At 47.7% G+C, this 20,596-nt stretch overlaps 1 long non-coding RNA gene across 4 annotated transcripts; it reads right to left on the bottom strand.

Annotated features, from left to right (window-relative positions):
- Window positions 1-9,356: 9,356 nt before the first annotated feature.
- LOC110122712 (uncharacterized) lies at window positions 9,357-20,281 on the bottom strand. Of its 4 annotated transcripts, none has more exons than XR_002309316.2 (5): window positions 20,160-20,281; window positions 18,581-18,691; window positions 12,538-12,700; window positions 11,984-12,173; window positions 9,357-9,543 (listed from the first exon to the last, which is right to left on the bottom strand). It is a non-coding gene; the product is annotated as an uncharacterized lncRNA (long non-coding RNA). The 4 variants fall into 4 exon arrangements; XR_002309317.2 differs by having other exon boundaries at window positions 18,581-18,656; XR_002309315.2 differs by lacking the exon at window positions 18,581-18,691.
- Window positions 20,282-20,596: the final 315 nt, after the last annotated feature.

Raw genomic sequence — 20,596 nt, 5'->3', positions numbered from 1 at the left:
TTCAGAAGCTGGGAAACGGAGACCAGGCCCTGCCTCCTGCTCTGGAAGGCTGGGCAGCTGGGAATGGAGAAAAACCCCTGCCCGGGGTGATGCAGACAGGCCCACCCTAGTCTTTCACACACGCTGCTGCCCACGGTCTGCCCCTCTTCCCTCTGTGCCCTGCCCGCTGCTCCCCGCTCACTGTGTCGCGGATTTAGCCTGCACTTCCAAATTCTGTGCAGTGTCCTCCTCCTGCCTCAGATGGCCGCCCTCATCACCCCTCAGGTCTAGAGATGCCCCCACATGCCAGTGATACAGTCCACGCCCAGGAGGATGCCTCGGGCCCCGGAAGTGTGGGCAGAGAATTCTAGGAGTGAGGTCACAAGGGGAGCTGTGGGCTCTGGATTTCTGTCTTGGGCAGCTGAGTGGACAGGGCCGCTCTTGGGTACAGGCAGCTGGGAGAAAGGAAGAGGAGATTGTGAGAGTGAACTTGGTTTAGACAGGTTGCTGGGGGACAGATGAGCCTTGGGGGCAGAGCTGGTGTGGGGGCTCCCCAGGCTAGGCTCAGCTACAGATCCCAGGAGGGACCCTCAGCTGCCGACAGTCACCGCCCTAAGAGACAGAGGCTTTGCTCCAAACTCCTGGGCTGGGTGGGGTCTTCTCCACTCAGCCTGCCAGTGGTAGTCACGGGGTTTGGAGGACGGATCAGCTGTGTCTCCTCCGGTCCTTCCCCTCGCCTGACCGCCCTGTGGAAGGGCTCTGGGTTGGGGTGGGGGGGGGAGCTCCGGGGCCTTCCAGGAAGAGGAAAAAACAGGATGTCTTAGTCAGCTTCAAGGTCAGGGCAGCTTTCTAAGGAGCATCGGAGGTGGCAGAGGAGCCAGAGATATCCAAAGACTAAACCTGGATGGGCCAGAATACAGAGAACTCTGTAACAGGATGGGGAAGGGAGCCGCTGTTGACTGATGGACTGTGATAAAAGACAGAGAATGTAAAAATTGTCAGAATTATTTTAGAGTGTGCAATTCTGTGGCATTAATCTATGCACAATGTTGTGCCGCCGTCACCACTGTTTAGTTCCAGAACTTTCCATCATCCCAAATGGAAGCCCTGTCAGCTCCCATTAATTGAAGACCTACTATGTGCTTTACACACATTATCTCAGCTAATCTTCCCTGCAGCTTTGAGAGGAACCCCCTTTACAGATGAGGAAGGTGAGGCTCAGGAAAGGATAGTAATTTGCCCAAAGGCATGCAGATTGTAAAGGCCCAGGAGAGGATGAGTCTAGGCTTGTCTAGTTCTAGAGCCCATCATGCCTGAGGGGACAGTTGGAGGCTGTTATAACTGGAGAGGACAGACGGAGCTGTTCCTGGGGGTGCGGCTGCACTGATTTGTATACAACCCCAGAAAATGATGAAGAGGAGCTTGGCTCTGCTGGGGAACGGTAGATAAACCAAAGCATCCAGGTTGGAGGCAAGACTCAGCTGGGGAGAGGAGGGATCAAGGCCTGGTAGCAGGGCTTTCAGCCTGTCGAGCAGCTGGTAAGGGCTTCCCAGGTGGCGCTAGTGGTAAAGAACCTGCCTGCCAATGCAGGAGACATAAGAGACATGGGTTCAATCCCTGGGGTCAGGAAGATCCTGGAGGAGGGCATGGCAACCCACTCCAGCATTCTTGCCTGGAGAATCCCATGGACAGAGGAGCCTGGTGGGCTACAGTGCATAGGGTTGCAAAGAGTCAGACACGACTGAAGCGACTTAGCATGCACGCGCATGCACAGGCGGGGCTGATAATAGGGATCGATTCTGTTCCCAGGGAAAGGGGCTGGTTACAGCTGAGCAAAGGGGCCAGGGTCCCAGCTAAGTGGGAACCACTGACCAAGGGTGTACAGCAGAGCGCAGGTTTAAGGCTTGGGGGCACAGATGGGGAGCAGCCAAGCTCAGAGCGAGCCTGCATACCAGGCAAGGAGCTGTTGACAGCTGCCAGGAGGGCCACACAGAAGCAAGGCTTGACTTCAGATCCCAAACCATCCCGGCAAGGGTCTGAGTGCAGGGCAGCAAGTGTTGTGGCTCTCAAATCTGTGTCCCCAGTAGACTCTAAAGTTCAGGTTCAAGACTTTGCTTTGCTGAAAAGCCCTGGAACATGAAAAGTGTTCACCTCCTCTCTCTCATTTTCTCTTTTCTCAACATGTGTAAAAATGGGATATTTAGTACACATCCGGTTTTGTCACCTTTTTTGCTCCTTAAAAATGTTGTGGAAATCTTGCCAAGTCATTCTGTAAGCCATCCTTTTTAAAGGCAACACAGCATTCCATGGTGTGGGCGTCTCTTGGCTTATCTAACCCAGCGATTCTCATTGGGCGATGTCTGGGCACATTTTTGGTGGTCACAACTTGGAAAGTGGGGGCGCTACTGGCAACTATGGTAGAGAGGCTTGGGATGTTGCTAAGCATCCTACAACACACAGACCCCTTACTCCTTATAACAAAGAATGATATGGCCCTAAATGTCAATAATAGTTCCAAGGTGTGAGAAACTTTGGCCTAACCAATCCCTCCTAATTAGCCTTATGCCATGTCCAGTGGTTATGTTATCACAATGTTGCCATAAACTTCTTTTTGACACCAAGCTGATGCTCATTATTCAAAAATTCCATATTTTGCCTAATTGCTAAAATTTATTTGCAACCTCACAATCAATACCTGCAACACTTTTGTGGTCATTGGTGGACATGCGCAGAGCAGCAGAGCAAATGTGAGTCGCCCTCCGTGGACATCCCCAGCTGAGGTCAAACGGGGTGAGACGCTACCTTCTCATTTCAGCTCTCACACAAGCGTGAACAAGTGTCCTGTCTGTGACCCGTGTAGTGCCACACTTCCACATTTTCGTGTCTTTTGTTGGCTATTTTGCTGTTTGACATGGTCCCCCAGCCTAGTGCCAAAGCGCTGTCTAGTGATGCTAAGCTCAAGAAGGCTGGTCTGTGCCTTACAGAGGAAATACATGTATTAGATCAACTTCCTTCAGACATGAGGTACAGTGGCACTGGCCATGAGTTCAATGTTAATAAATCAACGATGTATATTAAATAAGGTGTCTTTAAACAGAAACACACATAAGACAAGATTACGCACTGATCGATTGATCAGATGTTGTGACCAGAGGCTTGCAGACCCCTCCCCCTGAATCTTCCCCAGGAACGATGTTTCAGTATTTGCTAATTCAACCTTTGGGGGTCTTCTTGGAGCTGGCATACTACAGATCATGTGAATCTACTGTATACCATGACTACTTTGTATGTGCATGTCCTGGAAGTGTGGCGGCTTATTCAGAGGTGTGATCTTTGGAGGTTTTTTTCCCTCCATCTTTACTGAGGTATAATCAACAAATAAAAATTGTGTATATTTAAGGTGTGCAGCTCAGTGTCTTGATATACATACATTGTGAAAAAATTATCACAATCAAGCTAATTAATGTATCCATCACCTCACATAGTTGATTTTTTTGTGTGGTGAGAAAGCCTAAGATCTAGTCTTTTAGCAAATTTCAAGTACACGGTATTGTTAACTTGAGTCACCATGCTGTATGTTGGATCCCCAGAATGTATCCATCTTGCTTACTTGACGCTTTGTATCCCTTGACCAACCTCTTTCCATTTCCCCCTTGTCCTCTCCCCACAGCCCTGGCAACTATCATTCCTCTCTCTGCTTCTGAGTCTGACTATTTTAGATTCCACACATAAATGAGACCAGGCAGTGTTTGTCCTTATGTGTTAGGTTTATTTCACTTAGCATTACATCCTTCAGGTCCATCCATATTGTTGTAAATGGCAAGAGTTTCTTCTTTTTAAAGGCTGAATAATATTCCACTGTGTAAATATATACCATGTTTTCTTTATTCATTCATCCATCAATGAACAGTTAGGTTGTTCCCATTTCTTGGCTATTATAAATAAAGCTGCAATGAATATGGGAGTGTAGATATTTCTTTGAGATACTGATTTTATACCCTTTAGTTAAATATCCAGAAGTGGAATTGCTGAATCATAAGGGTTTTCTATTTTAAATTTTTTTAGGGAACTTCCAGGCTTTTTTCATAATGACTGTATCAATTTACATTTCCATTCAACAGTACATAAGGATTATTTTTTCCCCACATCCTTTCCAGCAATTGTTCTTTTGTCCTTTTGATAATAGCCCTTCCAACAGGATACAATAATCAAGACAGTATAGTAATGGCATAAAAACAGTCACACTAGTCTTAATAGAACAGAATCCTAGAAATAAATCAATACCTCTATGGTCAACTGACTTTTGATAAGGGTGCAAAGTACATACAGTGGGGAAAAGATAGTCTCTTCAATAAATGGTGTTGGAAAAACCAGATATCCACATGAAGAATGAATTTGAACCTTTAACTCATACCATAGACTAAAATCAACTCAAAGTGGATTAAAGACTTAAACATATGGAGCAAAATCATAAAAATACTAGAAAACATAGGGAACAGTTTCTTGACATTGGTCTGTCAATGATTTTTTAGAAACACAACAAAAGGAGAGGCACCAAAAATCATCAACAGACTGAAAATGCAACCTATAGAATGGATAAAATATTTGCAAATTGTGTGTCCAATGAGAGATTAATACCTAAAATGTACAAGGAACTCATACAACTCACTAAGAAAAACAATTAGTCTAGATTTTAAAATGGACATAGAAACTGAATAGACATTTTTCCAAAAAAGATATACAAATGGGCCAACAGGCATATATGAAAAGGTGCTCAACATCACTAACATCAGAGGAATACAAGTCAAAATCACAGTGAGATATTACTCCACATCTGTTAGGATGGCCATCATCAAAAAGACGAGAGATAGCAGATTGGTGAGGGTGTAGTGAAAAGACAAACCTTATACACTGTTGGTGAGAATGTTAATTGATGCATCCTTTATGGAAAATAGTATGGAGCTTCTTTGAAAAATTAAAAATAGAACTACCATATGATCCAGCCAGCCCATTTCTGGGTATACATCCAAAGGAAGCTAAATTAGGTCTTTGAAGAGATATCTGCACTCACGTTCATTGCAGCATCATTCATCACAGCCAAGATACGGCTAAGAAACATAGACTGAAGGCAGAATCTCAGAACAATGCTATTTTAGGTCCACTTCCTATCCCTTGATATGAGCATTATTTCACAGCCTATGGAGGAGCTCTGGAGTCAAATGGATCTCAAATTTCTTCCTAGCTCAGCTACCTCCTAGCTCTGTGATGGGTTAGTCACTTGAGCTCTCTGAGCTTTTTCTCCCCTACACTACCTCAGGGTCTTTTCCAGACCAGAAGGCTTGGTGGAGCAGTAAGCCCTTGTAGCCACAGTCTCAAAAAAAAAAGAAAGAAAAATATCCTGTACTGGGAGAATTAAGTTTGAGGATGTCATCCGAACTCTGACGTTTACTATCTCTGGGTCTCGGTTTCTCCATCTGCAAATGAGAGTCATAGATGTATGTGGATCAAAAATGAGAATTAAAAATTGCTTTCTAATGCTTTATCTTGAATTGCCAGTTAGGTTAGTCATTTTGTTTGGATTTATTCAGTTCAATTCAGTTTATTTCATCTTAATACATATCAATAGACATGGTCTGAGCCCCTTTAACATGCCAGGCACAAGCTCGGTCAGTTGCTTCAGGAAGAGGCAGAAAATGTGCGATTCCTTCTGTTCACAGCTGGACCAAGGGAAGCAAACAGATTGTTTCTGGAGCCCAGGAGGCATTTACTGAGCCTTAGGTCAAAGAAGGCTTCCTGGAGCAGAAGTCTGGACTTGAGGGTGAGTAGAAGTCAGATACTCCAGGAAGGGCAAAGGTTTGGCAGTGGGATGAAATATGGCATAAATGCCAGGAGTGAATTGAGTCTGGTGGCAGCCACAGGGTAAGGGGCAGCCACAGGGGTCCGCCGGGCAGATCAGGGAGGGTTCTGCAAAGACGCTAAAGAACCTGGGCTTCCTGTTGAGCAGGGAGGACCTTTGTGGATCTGAGGACCCACAAAGTCAGTTTTGCATCTTACCAAGAGCACTCTGGCTGCAGAGGGGCTGCCAAGCGTGGACTGGAGGGAGGGAGATCAGTGAGGAGGCGAGTGAGATGGAGAGAGGAGCTGACCTCCTCTGGATCAAGCCTGGGCTGGGCCGTGCATGGATGAAACAGACCCAGATCACTGCCCTCAGGGAGCCTCGGGACTAGTGTGGGAGAAAGGCAAAGATGAACAGAGAAGGGCTTTGGGTCCATCAGGCATGGAAGGTACTTTGGAGGAAAGAGAGTGGGGTGGGGCAAGGGTCACTTAGCAGGGGGAGGTGTGGCAATTCTGCCTGGAGTGACCAGGGAAGATCTCACCGCCAGGGAAGCTTAAGAGAAAATCTGTGCCTTCATCCTTGCCTCCGCGCCTCCACTCAGCCACATGTGCAGCGGTATCCAGGGAGGGGCCACCAAGGGGCCACCGCAGAGCGGACCTGGGACCCGCTGGGGATGTCCATCCTCTCAAGCTGAGTCTAAGCGGAGGCAGGGGACCAGGCTCCAGGGAGAGTGAGGGATTTCCAAAACTGGCAGTACCCATCACCAGCTGGTTTTTGGGAGTAACAGAAAGTATGAAAAAAAGCAGGACAGCTGTTGTTTTACCTGTTTTTTTTTCTTCTATTTATAGGTCTTCTTTTCAACTTCATTTCAAAGGCCGCGGCACATCACTCCCCAGTGTCCCCAGCCCCCGCTCACCGTTCTGACCCTCCCTTGTGCATGGCCTGGCTGGCCTTTCACTTTCATCGTTTTTAGAACGGCCGAGTGCAAACTTGTCCCCTGTGGTGAGCAAGCTGGAATACAAGAGCATGAACATAGTTGCCAAGAAAACTTTCCCAGCCTAGATTCAAATCCCTGTTACACCTCTGGCCCCTGTGTGGCCATGGGGCGGTCACTTCACTTCTCTAGGTCTCTGCTTTCCTCTCTGTAAAATGGGTACAAGAGTCCACACACCTGAGAGAGTCCATGGACTGGTCACTAGCCCTCTCTGAACCTCCAGTCAGACCATAAACCCAGCTGAGTCTCTATTTTTAGAGTTCTAGGAATGGCAAATGAGGCCATGAAATCACAGCAGAAGGTCTGTGGTAGAGATGGCAAGGAAAAATGCTTTCAATGCCCCAAGAGGATAAAGGTGATTATCAGAATAAGGAGGGAATTGGATAGGAGAGCAAGATGCTAGGGAACTTAGTTTAAGGCTTGCTTTTTTACAGATGAGGAAAAGAAGGCCCAGAGAAGTTCTGTGACTGCCTTAAGGTCACACAGCATTTCAGGCACAGAGCCTAGGCTGGAACCGGGCAGCAGGTACTCTCTTTGTAGGCAGCACCAGCCAGGGTCTAGAAGGTCTCCTCTAGACACCTCCAAGAAAGAATCTGCCCAGGACCCCTCCCCTGCCCTGGGGGTGTTTGTTGCAGGAAATAATCCAAGTGTTCATCAACAGGAGAGTAATTAAATAGGCTACATCTTATAGAGGAATACTGTATGAGTATTGAAAATGTTGACATGGGTCTATGACAATTCCAAGCTAAAAAAGAATTCAGATTGCTAATCAGACCCACTTCACACCCACTAGGATGGCTAGAATCAAAGAGACGTCAGACAATATCAAGTGTTGGTGAGGAAGTGAAGAAATTGGAGCTCTCATACCTTGATGGTGGGAGTGTACAGTGATACAGCTGGGGTGGAAAACCATCTGGCACTTCCACAAATGGTTAAACCAAGACATACCACATGACCCAGCACTTCCAACCCTAGGTAGATGTCCAGGAGAAATGAAAGGATATATCCAGACAAAAACTTGTTCATGAATGATATAGCAGTTTTATTCGTAAGAGCCAAAACGTAGAAAGAACCCAGTGGCCACCAAGGGAGGAATGGACACATAAAGTGTGATCTATCCATACGGTGGAATATTAGTCAGCCATGAAAGAAGTACCAATACATGTTACAATGTGGATGAACCTTTAAAACATTGTACTAAGTGAGCGAAACCAGTCCTGAAAGATCATGTACTCTATGACTCCATTTACATGAAATGTCCAGAATAGGCAAGTCTGTAGAGACAGAAAGTAGATCAGTGTTTGCCTAGGGGTGAGAATATAAAGGGATTGGAGGGTGATGGCTAAGGAGTGTGTGGCTTTTTTGGAGTACACAAAATATTCTAAAATTGGTTATGGTAATGGTTACATAAATTGTGAATTTACTAAAAGCCATTGAGCTGTACACTAAATGGGTGAATTTTATGGTATGTAGATTCTACTTTAATAAAGCTCTTTGAAAACTCAAGTTGTAGGAAATCAGGTATAGTCTGATTCTACATGTATGAGAAAAGGATATACATGAGTATGCATGGGACTTCCCTGCTGGCTCAGATGGTAAAGAATCTGTCTGCAATGCAGGAGACCCAGGTTTGATCCCTGGATCGGGAAGATCCCCTGGAGAAGGGAATGGCAAACCACTCTAGTATTCTTGCCTGGAGAATCTCATGGACAGAGGAGCCTGGCAGGCTATAGTCCATGGGGTTGCAAAGAGTCAGACAGGACTGAGTGACTCAGCACGTGTTGCCCACACACTGCCTTCTCAGGATGCTCTGAGGAGGTGCACTGGTGCTGGATGCAGAGGGAGTTCTCCTTCCCAGTATCAAGCCCAGGGTGTTCAGTGGTCACCGCCTGCATTGCTTCCATGATGAAAACAAAGGCCCACCCTGCATTTAGTCACCGTGGGCTGGCCTGGCCTTCCTCGGGAAGCAGGCCCTGGGGTCGGGAGGGCCCATGTGGAGGCTCCTGAGGTTCCAGGAGGATGGGGCAAGAAGTACTTCTCTCTGGGCCTGGAATCAATTTCCCATTAAAAACCTAGCAAACTAACTAATTTTTGTCCACCTGGCTTCCTAAAAGCCAGCTGGGGTGCCCTACCAAGGCTTCTGAGTGGCTCCTCGGGGCCAAAATCAGAGTACCTCCCCTTCCCAGCTCCAAGAAGCTGCTGCACCATGGACGATGGGATGGGATTTCAGGAGGCTTCTCTTCTAAGCCCAGGAGCAAGCCAAGGGCAAGGTCTCAGAGCGTGCAATCCTGGAGACTTATTTGGTGCCATCTACATTAGAAGAGCCAAACAAGCTAGTCTCCATCAACAGCCCAGTCCATCAGGGTTTGCCACCATCATCTTACAAGTGAGGAAACAGGTGGAGCTCAGAGAGGGAAGTGACCCATCCAAGATCCCACACCTGGAGCTAGGCCTCAAACTTAAATCTGTGGTCTGTGGCCTGACCCTTCTGTACCACATGCATCATTCAAGATATTATACAAGTGAAAAAACCTCAACTCAAGCTGATGCAGATAAGAGAAGAGATTTATTGATTAATATAGCTGGGAAATGGGGTAAATGAGCTTCAGGCGAGGCTTGATCAGGACTCCAGCTCCATTTCCCAGTTGTTCTCTCAGCTCTACCTTCCTTTGTGTCTCTATGAGCTTCATTCTTAGGCTGATTTCTCTCCTGGTGGCCGGATGATTTCTAACACCTGTCAAAAGAGAACACTTCATGCATCCTCCCACAAATCCAGAAAGTCAGCAAGAGCATTCTGTCCCAGCATTCTAAACAAGACTGGAGATTGACTGTGACTATGTGTTTGGGTCGCTCTTCCTCCAAATCAATTACTATGGCCAGGGACTGGGATGAGTGTCAGCCTTCCACAGAGGGTGGGGGATGTGGGAAGCTGAGTGGATTGTTGAGTAAAAACTGGGATGGAGAGAGGGTACAGGGTGGTGTGTGGGTAATTGTTAAGACCCCTCCCCCACCTCCCCACTATTTTTGATAAACTACTTACTCTAAGACAATTCTGAACACAGAGTACTGAATAAAATAGTCTCTCAGTTTCTCCATCTATAAAATGGGTGAGCAAGTAGACAATGTGTTCTCTAAGGCATTTATATGTAGGGTTGTTATTTACTTTTAATCAGTCACACGCTGGTTTGCGATGCCATGTGAGTAGCTGGATTTATTGACATTTGAATGTTTGCCTTTGCCACACATGCCCTGGTCTGACCCCTCCGCTACCTCCTGCCCCAGATCCCCTCCAACCTCTGCTCAGGATCCTCCTGAGAGATGTCTTTGCCCCCTTAGGACCTGGTCCAAGCCCCTGGGCCAGGCATCGGGATCCTTGCAGCCCCGCTTCCTGCTCGCTGCCACAGACACTGAGGCCAGTGGGAAGCATGGTTTCCCCTCCCTAGCCTGGATCACAGGCTCTTCCCAGACCCCGAGGGGAGTCAGCATCCTCCAACAGTCAGATCCCTAAATGGAAACGGGAGTTGCTGAGAGAGGGACCCAGAGAAGGGCCAGGTGTCAAGAACCCATCCGCACTCTCCCAGGGCCCCCAGCTGCGTGCCCTTAGACAGGCCCCTTCCCTCTCTGAGCCTCCATCCCTCTGTGAAATGGGGGACTGACGACTCTCACCTCATGGGTAGAGATGATGACTGAACGTACAATCTGTACTCACAGAACACTCCCTCCCAGAGCCGCTGGCTGCTCCCCCGCCATCTTCCCCTCCTCCCCGTCTCTCCAGGCATCCTTCGTCCTGGCGCCCCCCTTCTCCGCAGGTCAGGCTGCTCCCCCCACCCACTGCAAACCAGCCCAGCCGACCCAGAGGGCTCTTTCCCTCCATGACTTGAGCCCATGACCTTTGAAGGGAACTCAGTCCTGCCTGCTGCCAGCATCTCAGAGGGGACCAGGCCGGGTGGGCAGCAGCCACGGGGCCCTGGCCCATCCGGGCTTCCATGAGCAGTTCAAGGCTGCTCCCAAAAACAAACGCAATGTGCATCTTGTCAGCCTCGTGCTGCAGATGTGTAAGATAAACCCTCATAAATCTCTGTCCGGGGCCTGTTAGGAAAATGCTGAAAATCAGAGGAACGTGGCAATGGCCACAGACCCACAGTCTTCCTCCCGTCCCTTCTCTCTCATCCGCTTCTTGCTCTGCCTCCGTTTCCCTCTTTATCTCTCTTTGACTCTGTCACTCTGTCTCTGAGGGCTCCCTTCTCGATCTGTCTGTCCCTCCCATTTCCTCCCTCAGCTCTCCCCACCCCATTAAGAGAGGCCCCAGCCTACCAGACGCCCACAGAGCACGTATTTTAATGCAGCTTCACAATATTCCAGAGAAGCAGATGCACCATGTAAGACATTCCTCCCGCTCCTTAGAACAGCAATTAAACAGACAGGACTGGGTGAGGGGGAAGGAGAGCGGAGAAGAAAGGCTCCTTGGTGGGGGGAGGGGGCAGCTCTTCCCAACAAAGGCGGCCAATGGTACAAGGGCCTTTGTGTGACTGTGTAGCGCTGTGACATCTTTCTGCCCTGTGCACCAGCCTAGGGAGGGTGGCCAGGCTGACGGCGGCTCAGCGGGCAAAGCCTGGCATTGGAGAGACAGTCAGGAAGACAGCAGGTGGTGCAGGGACCCAGCCAGAGGGATGCTGTGGGCGAGCACAGGGTTCTGCGCCCCGCATTCTCATCTGGGCTCTGCTCTGCGGGCCCACGTGAACGCAGGCGGCTTTCAAATACTCACTCACGCTGTGGTCTCTTCCCTAACTCATTCATTCATTCAACAAGCATGTTTTAAGCCCTGAGCAGGTTTGAGGTCTCTAGGTCTGTGGCTAAACTAGGGGTTAATAATTATCAGAACAACACGGGGGCGTGTGAACAGGGTTGCCTGGGGATCCTGGCAGCTCTCCCAGAGGAGATGAGACATCTCAAGACTGAAGGACGGGAAGGATTTGGCCAAATGGAGTGGGATGGGGATGGCTGTCTGAGGGGGCTGGAAGTGTCGTGAAGGGCCCTACAGCTTACAGGAAAGCAGAGGGGGTCTAAGAGGACAAGAGCCTGCCAGGGTCGGCAGGATAGCAGAGGGTCTCCGAGGTGACAAGAAGGCTGCCTGCATCCCAGCATCAACACCGTCACCATCAGTCAGGGCTCACCTTCCGATGCCAGTGGGGGCAGGCGGAGGTCATGGGAATGTGAAGCAGGCCGGGCGGCGGAGACAGCACAACACTCGACGATCTGTGCTCATCAGAAGAGGACACCAGTGGTGGCCGTGTGGACTGGGCCCAGAGTTGCCAGATTATCCACATTTTCATGAGAAGATGTGAAATATGTGATCTGAGTCCACTGTATCCAGAAAGAAGAAGGTGATGCAGAAATTTGTGAGGGCGCCATTAGCCACTGGACTCTTTACTGTTTCCAGGAATCAATACGGCACTTGGCTCCTCATGTTGGCCAAGCAGTGAGGCAGTTCTGGGATTGCCAGTCTTCCCTGGTTGCTCTCTCCTTTTCCCAGAAATCCTCATTGCTCTCTGCAGTCTTGAAGCACAGGAAATGTGCCCACTGATCACTGACCTTTCCCACATGGAGTTGTTTTTAGTTCTATGGACATTGAGAGGTTGGAGATCTCCTGGGTCAGCTATTTCCTCTCTTATGGCTAAGGTGGGGGCTTCTTTGAGTTCCTCACCTTTCTAACATTTCATCAACTCACCCACTCAGCTTAGAATGTAGTCATCTCATCAAGGAGACAAAAGTAGCCACCTGCAAGCAGAAACTTCTCATATAAGATAACAGAGCTCTTACTGGAAGGATTAAAGGCAGCTTCCAAGGACACCGTAAGTTAGAGCAATCTTCACCCATAAATAGCAGGCCTACTGAAGAAACAAATGACAGCATTGGGACATAAAAGGAAGCACAACTAAAGCTTATTTACAAAAAGCACACATGAGGTTCTAGAAATTTGCTATGATTGGGCACAAGATTGATGATGAGCTTCCTAGCAGCCAGTGTGAAAAGGGAATTTCAGTCAGTGACATAAATCACAATGATCATGCCATTTGAACAAACCAATTGCCCAGGAGAATTATAGTAATAGCTAGAATATATTAGGTGTTTACTACTTCTTATAAGGGAGGCACTATTATTATCCTCACTAACAGGAAAGAAAAGTTCATAGCTTGCCCACGGTCATACACTTGGTGGAACAAGGGTTGGAATACAGACTATCTAAATTCAGAGCCTCAGCTTTAATCCATCTTGTAGTTTTAAGAGAAGGATCTCTTCCAAGGATTCTCATAAGTATGGACAGTGCGTAATAACCAACATTCTTGCAGTAAGCACAGGAGGAATGTCATGTTTTATCCCACCCCTACACACATTTACACTTTCCCGCCAACACACATTTCAGGTCTGCATGGTTCCCATGGAGAGTCTCCGTTCCCAACTGGCTGCCATCTGGCAGCCTCCGGGAAAGATTGGAGAATATTTGGAAAGGGAGGTGGACAATCTGTCTTTAAAGCAATTCTTGCTCAATACTGATTCTCTCACTGAGCTTTGGCTAAATATTGCCTCACTCATTCAACACATTTATCCTGAGGCTGTATGCTGCCAGGCACAGTCCTAAGCTCCAGTCCCATCACTATAAGCACAGCAGGCAGGATCCCCACCCTCATAAACCTATAATCTTCCAGTAGAGACAAACATCAAACAAGTAAAAACACAGATAAAACACATTTTCACATATTCGGATAGGTCTGTGAATGAAGCATAATGAAGGGGGCATGATTCCCATTGGGGCAGGGCAATGCAAGTGCCCTTGGAGGAAATATCATTTAATCTGGAAACTAAATGATGAGAAGAAACTGGCCAGGCAAAGAAGAGAGACAAAAGCCCTCCAGACCCAGGGAATAGCATGGGCCAAGGCCCTGAGCTGGGACATAGGTGAGAGTGTCCCAGGGGCTGTCACTTGACTGTGTTGCTGGAACATGGTGGATGAGACAGAATGGTAGCAGATGAAACTGACGAGATGAGTAGGGTAAAATTCATTTTTGTCGTTTAAATTTGCTTGAAATTAGACCCCTGGCAACTGACTGGATTTCTGTGATTCTGTGTTGTAGCTGCAAATAGACATGCACAGTCAATTTGTTGGCTGGATGGATGGAGGGATAGAGGAATGGATGTATGGATGAATGGATGGGTCAAAGGCTGTGTCCTGAAAGCCTCATGAAGATGAATCAGCTGGGGGAGACAGAAGGAAGAGCTCCATTAAGACACTTTTGTCCCCACCCAAGCAAAGGCAGAAAGGACGTTGTGTAGGAAGGTCCTTGAAGAAGACTTCAGCTCTGCTCTTAAAAAAGTCCTGTTTGGTCAAATGAAGGCACTAGGTTCAAAGAATCCAAGGGGCTCCCATCTGTTGCAGAGAAGATTGGCTTTAGAGCAGGACATGTGAGAGGGTCATAATGGTACTACGTTACTTTGTGGTTTACAAAGCACTGACAGTGTGATAAAATGATGATGCCGATGATGACTGTGGTTTGTTGCACACCTACTAGATGCCAGACCCTGTGCTAAGCACTTCAAAGCATTTGCTCATTTAACTCTCACCACGGTTCTGCACAGGCTGTGCTATTCCCACTTCATCCCCCCACCTCCATTTTGCAGATGAGGGCACTGTGGTCCAGAGAGGTAACATAACTCGTCCAAGGCCACAAAACTCCCTCTCCACCTCCCCAATAAAAGAACCTTTTTTATTTGGAAAGCACCTCAAATACTTCGTACTGCCCACCTCCACCTTCCCAGAGCACAGCTCTTAGTTGGCACCTGTGCCCACGGCATGCTGGGTGGATGCTGTGGTATTTCCAGGCATATTTGCCTGAGACAAAGGTACAGGAGGGGAGGGATGAGGGTGAGGAGTGCCTGGGACAAGATGGGGTTGAGCAACACAGTAAGCAAGGAACCTTCTGGGCAAGGCTTTAATGCTGTTTGGTAAGTGACTGGATCTCCTATTTAGTCTCATCCATAAACAAAGCCATGCACAAAAGCCATGTTCCCAAATTGCTTCCCAGACACTGATAATCCCCAGAGGCTTTGTGAAATGTTTTGAAAGTTGCCCCAATAAAATTTCACTTAACTATAAACTTAAAAAAGAGTTATTCACCCAAAACAATGCAAATGAAAATAGCAATGAGCTATGATTACTCTATCAGATGGGCAAGATGAAAAGGCATGATAACAGCCTTGGTTGGAGGGGCGTGGTGAGATGAGCAGGGATCTCTCACACTAGGCTGAGGGAGCATGCATCGATAACATCTTTCTGGAGGGCAATTCAGTATTGCTCACTCACAGCTTTGGGACTGAGCATATGCTTTGACAGCCATTTCACTCTGGAGAATTTATTCAAAGGAAAGAATTCGGAATATGCACCAATGTGGTCCCCCAAAGGGAGCAGTGGGTTTCTGGCATGCTGGAAGCTGCCAGCACTGGATTCTGAGGACGATACCACCTTGAGGTCTTCAGTTGCTGAAATCAGCCACAGAGGAATGGGAATATTTACTCTACAGAAATGGACAAGCACTGCAAGTCAGGGTCTTTCTCTCCCCTAGACAGTCTTAACACTTACCAATTTGACACAGTGAGTGGTCAAGATGATTTACAATTGGTAACAACTGAAATGCCCACCAATTGGAAATTGGTTCATATATAAGTGCAGCCATCAGACAGAAGAGTGTGTGGGAAGAAGTACTGACTGATTGACATGGGAACACATGCCGGAAGGAGGCTGAGTGAAGAAGCGGTTACAGAACACTGGGTGCATTCTGATATCAAACACACATATGTGCGCGCGCGCACACACACACACACCTTTCTACCACCACAGTTTGTCTGGAAGTCTCTCCAAGAAGATGTAGCATCAGTTATTTCTATGGAGAATAAAGAGGGGCCCTGGGCAGGGATGGAAGAGAAGCATACCCTTCACTGTGAACTCTTTTCACTGTAGAGACTTTATCAGGAGCATGCTTTCCTTATTGTTTTTCAGTCACTATGTGTCCAACTCTGCGACCTCATGAACCACAGCACACCAGGTTTCCCTTTGCTCAGACTCATGTCCATTGAGTCCTTTGTGAAGCCATCCAACCAGCTCATCCTCTATCACCCCCTTCTCCTCTTGCCCTCAATCTTTCCCAGCATCACGGTCTTTTCCAGTGAGTTGACTCTTTGCATCAGATGACCAAAGTATTGGCGCTTCAACATCAGTTCTTCCAATGAATATTCAGGGTTGACTGCCTTTAGGATGGACTGGTTGGGTCTCCTTGAGGTCCAAAGGACTCTCAAGAGTCTTCTCCAACACCACAGTTCGAAAGCATCAATTCTTTGGTGCGCAGCTTTCTTTACGGCCCAGCTGTCACATCCATACATGACCACTGGAAAAACTGGTGAAGGTTTACATTCTAAATGAGGACCAGCAGTAGGACAACCAGGGCACTAGGCTTCCCTGGCATCCGACAAGCCAGGGCATCCGGCTACGTGGAGAGACTGAAGGGCGTTTTCCTGCCAGTCGGGGCCTGACAAACGTGGGCCTCTGGAGAAGGGGACGCAAATCACTTCAGTATTCTTGTATGAACCCAATGAACTCAAAGAACCCAATGAATGCAAAGGTTTCCTTAAACTGTTTTAAAAACACATTCATCAAAATTGTAATTCTGCACATTTCTAACTCCAGTACAGAAACAAGACTGGACATATATGCTAAATGTTAGCAGGACTGTCTCTGACTGTGGAGGACTTTTTAAAGTTTTATTTATTTTTTGTGTTTCCTTTTCTTCATGCTTGTCTTGGTTTTCTGCATATGGGGACAATATTCTATTTCAGAGAAATGGCGCCCTGATTCACTTGTTCCAAGAGGAACAAGAGAGAGTTGCAAGAATAAGGATCACAGTTCTAGTGGCATCCATGTGGAACAAAACAAGATTTTATGGTGATGACAGGGCAAATGGTGCCCCAGCTCGAGAGTGCTGAGGGGAAGCTGGCAAAACCACCAAGTCCAAGTAAAGACTGGCACCGCTGGACTCCTGCTGTAGGGTGTCGAGGGCAGATTTGAGGCCAGGGAATTTAGTGACCAGCCTCTTTTGTATGGGTTTTCAGAAGGGAGGATGGGAGGGTATTTACTGGAGGGAGGGTCAGGCTTAGGAAAGCCTAGGTCCCTCGGGGAGGAACTGAGATTTGCAGGCCTGGGGTGGTGAGTAGGCGGGATGGTTTTGTGATCAAATATGTGTGCATGTGTTCATTCATTCATTCAGTGAATTCTTTCATTACTAGTTCCTAGGCCATTTCTCTGAGGCAGACCCAGGTCAAATACCTGACAAGCTGTTGTGTCTAAACCTTGAATCACAAGGAAAACATTTCCCATTTAACAGTGGATGAAACTGATGCCCAGGGAAGTAAGGTCACTTGCCCAGGTGTTTCTTTAGATGCAGATTCTCTGATGCTGGAGGACAAGCCTGCCTTCTAGACTTGAGGGACTCTTGCAGGATGGCCATGGCAAAGAGATAAAATCGGCCTTTGGAAATTCACTTTATCTTCCCTTCTCCACTCTCTCTTTGGCAGCAAGCCCACTGACCCTTCTACACACAGACCAATGAGGAGGTCCTGCCCCTCAGCACACCCTGCAGCCAGGCAGGGCCCAGAAGGGGTCCTGTCCCACAGGCGAGGGAAAGGGTAGCTGTCACATGGCCCCTCCTGCTGCCCCCCCCCGCCCCCCGCCTGTGACCTATACTAGGCAGCCCCACCCCAGTACCCACACCACCAAGGTCCCGGGGATGGAGCCTGCAGGTAGGACAATGAGCCTGGGCTCCAGAACCTATGAAGGCCGCGTGCTGCCTCAGCTTGGCCTTCAGTCCCAGCCAACATGCACCTGGTGATCGTGAAGCTTGAAGCATAAGCCTGGCCTCCGGCCCTCCTGCTACACAGCCACCCCCAGTTCAGGCCAGCTGTCTGCCCGGAGGCAATAGCTCTAGTAGAGAGAAGGGGCTCTGCATCAGCCAAGCCTGGTGCCAATCCCGGCTCTACCACTTACTAGCTGTGCAATCTGGGCAAGTCAGTTAACCTCTCTGAATCTCTTTCTGCCCAAGATTCTGGGCCTGAAAAAGGCATTAGAGCATGGGGTTAATGATGGTCATTAATCACAGCCCGCCAATGCAGGGACTTCTGCCCACAATAGAGGAACAGAATCTGGACTGACCCTTGCACCTGAAACAAACAAAATAGGACACAACATACAAAATAACAGTTTTCAAAACACTGGGCATGAGGCAACAGCGATCCTGGAGGGTCAGAAAACAGAAAGGACAAGCCCACTGCTTCGAGAGTTCCCAGATCACAGCCTGGGGTAGGAGGAGGAGTGGGAACCGTGCAGATCCTGATGGTCTCCCTGAGTTGAAGTGATCAGATTGAGAGCCCTGGGAGCCCCAAGTAGCTAGAGTTTCCAGCAGAGAGTATTGGATGGGAGGGTACTCCAGAGAAAGAGAGAGATCCAGAGAAACTTCAAAGGCCTCACTTGCACACTCAGCTGAGTTGACCAGTACACACAAGCGGTAAACTTTTAATCTCTGAGCTGGGGAAAGAACCATCCAAAAGGATTAGATGGAGCAGTGGGTGTTTAGACAGGGGAAGGAAGAGTGCCTGTTCTCTCCACCCGGACTGGCAAACCACACGATGTGCAGAGCATCGCAGCTACACGATACATAGAAGAATCTTACCTTACTGATGGAGAACAGTCAGTCCTAACTCCTGAGTACTGCTCTAGTCCAGCCTAACAAGTCTTAGAAGCAAGCCCTGAAACGATGAAACGGCTTCTAAATAATTTCATCCTAGAACATAGGAATATAAAAATAATCTATTCCCAGCAAGGTAAAATGCACAATGTCTGCCATCTAATCACAAAAGTCCAGGAAAGCAAAGAGGCAGGAGAATACGATCCATAGTAAGAAAGTCAACGAAAGCCAGTCAACGAAAGCTGACCCAGAACTGACATGAATGTAAGAATGAGCAGACAAGGACATTGAAACAGTTATTATAACTGCATTCCATATGTTGAAAAAGTTAAACAGAGACTTGGAAGATATAAAACAGACTTCTAGAGATGAAAACTACCATGTCTGAGACATTACACTGGATGGGCTCCATGGCAAAGATTAGTGAACATGGAGACATCAGTAGAGACTACCAAAAATGAAACACAAAGAGAAAAGAATTTTTTTAAAGGATACAACATTTTTAAAAGATAGTTGTGAGACAACTTCAAGCTGCTTAATACACGTGTAATTATGGGAGTAAAGGACAAAATATATTTAAAAATAATAATCACCCCAGATTTCCCAACCAAGGATCTAATAGCTAATGCTTTCCAGGCGGTCTTCTTTGTGCCAAGTACCATTCTAAGTACTTACACAGATTAAACTCACCTACTTCTTATGGTCCTATAAAAGCCATGTAATTCTTGATTTATCCCCACTTTGAAATCAAGAAACAGAGGCCCAGAGGGTTAACCAGTGGCCCAATGGCACACAGCTGATGAGAGGCTGAGCCCGTCCTGGAATCCAGGAATTTCACATTCTGTTCAGATCTCATCCCTGCCATTTCTGAATGTTTTCCACATCAGTAAACAGCATGCATCTATTTTTTTTAGTGGCTGCATAATATTCCATTGCTAGCATTTATTGCACAAATTCCTCATGGCTGAAATGTGGCCTCTAATTTTTCACCATGATGAAGAATGCTTCCCAGGATGTGCACAGAGCTGAACCATGGTGGCCCTTGCCTGATTATGGTCCTCAGTTTCTCAAAATGGGGCAACAGGGGCAAAAGCAGGCACATTTTGAGGGGCTTTGCTGCATATTGTCAGCTTGTCCACAATACAACCCCCCAAACCCCACAATTGGCTCCTTATTGTGCCTTCAGTAAATGACTTAACCTCTCTGAGCCTCAGTGTCCTCATCTATTTAAAAAAAAAAAAAGAGCATAGCATCCCCTGCCTCTTAGGGCTGTTGTGAGGATTAAATCAGACAGCAGATGCCAAGTGGCCATCACGTTACACCGTGTGGTATGTAGGAGGTGCTCCTTTTCTACGACATGAATGGTGCCTCCTTGGTGCCTCCTTAGAACTGACTCGCGCTGGGGGGCGTGGGAGGAGCCCAGAGGTGCCCTCCAGCTCTGAGGCCAGCCCCCAAGAGTCTCCCTCAGACAACTCAGGGCTGTTTTGAGCATCTCCAGCTGGAACCTTCCCCTCCTGATCCACCCGCTGACTCATGGTCTCACCCAAGCTATGGCAAAACAAACCTTTGCTTATTTTCTTTCTGTGTGGGTCCCTCCCTGCTTTTCTATCAGCTTCTTTCAGGTAGAAGAGGTTTACACTTTACAGGTAAAACACAAAATCCCCCAGCCCTCCCCACAGGGGCACATGCACACGCCCACTGTGTCTCCCCACCCCCACAGCATCCCCCAGGAACCTATTATGACCTCAGAGCTATTTTTGCACAGAGACTTCTAGAGAGCACAGATAATGCAAAGGGTGATTCTAACAGCACAACCGTAGGTGCTGTGGGTGCTTGCACAGCCCGGACCCTGAGCTGGTCCCGCTCCACTGGCCAGTCCCATCATGGCTTCTTCACTGGTAATGGGATTGGACCCCAAACAAGAATTTTCTAAATCAAACATCATTTTCCACTAAATCAAATTCACAAGGGAATGCCTTCCCTTTCTGTCCTCCTCCCAAG

This window comes from Odocoileus virginianus, chromosome 14 (assembly GCF_023699985.2).
Source record: "Odocoileus virginianus isolate 20LAN1187 ecotype Illinois chromosome 14, Ovbor_1.2, whole genome shotgun sequence".
NCBI classification, from domain to species: Eukaryota; Metazoa; Chordata; class Mammalia; order Artiodactyla; family Cervidae; genus Odocoileus; species Odocoileus virginianus.
This window is presented reverse-complemented; position numbering and strand designations above follow the sequence as displayed.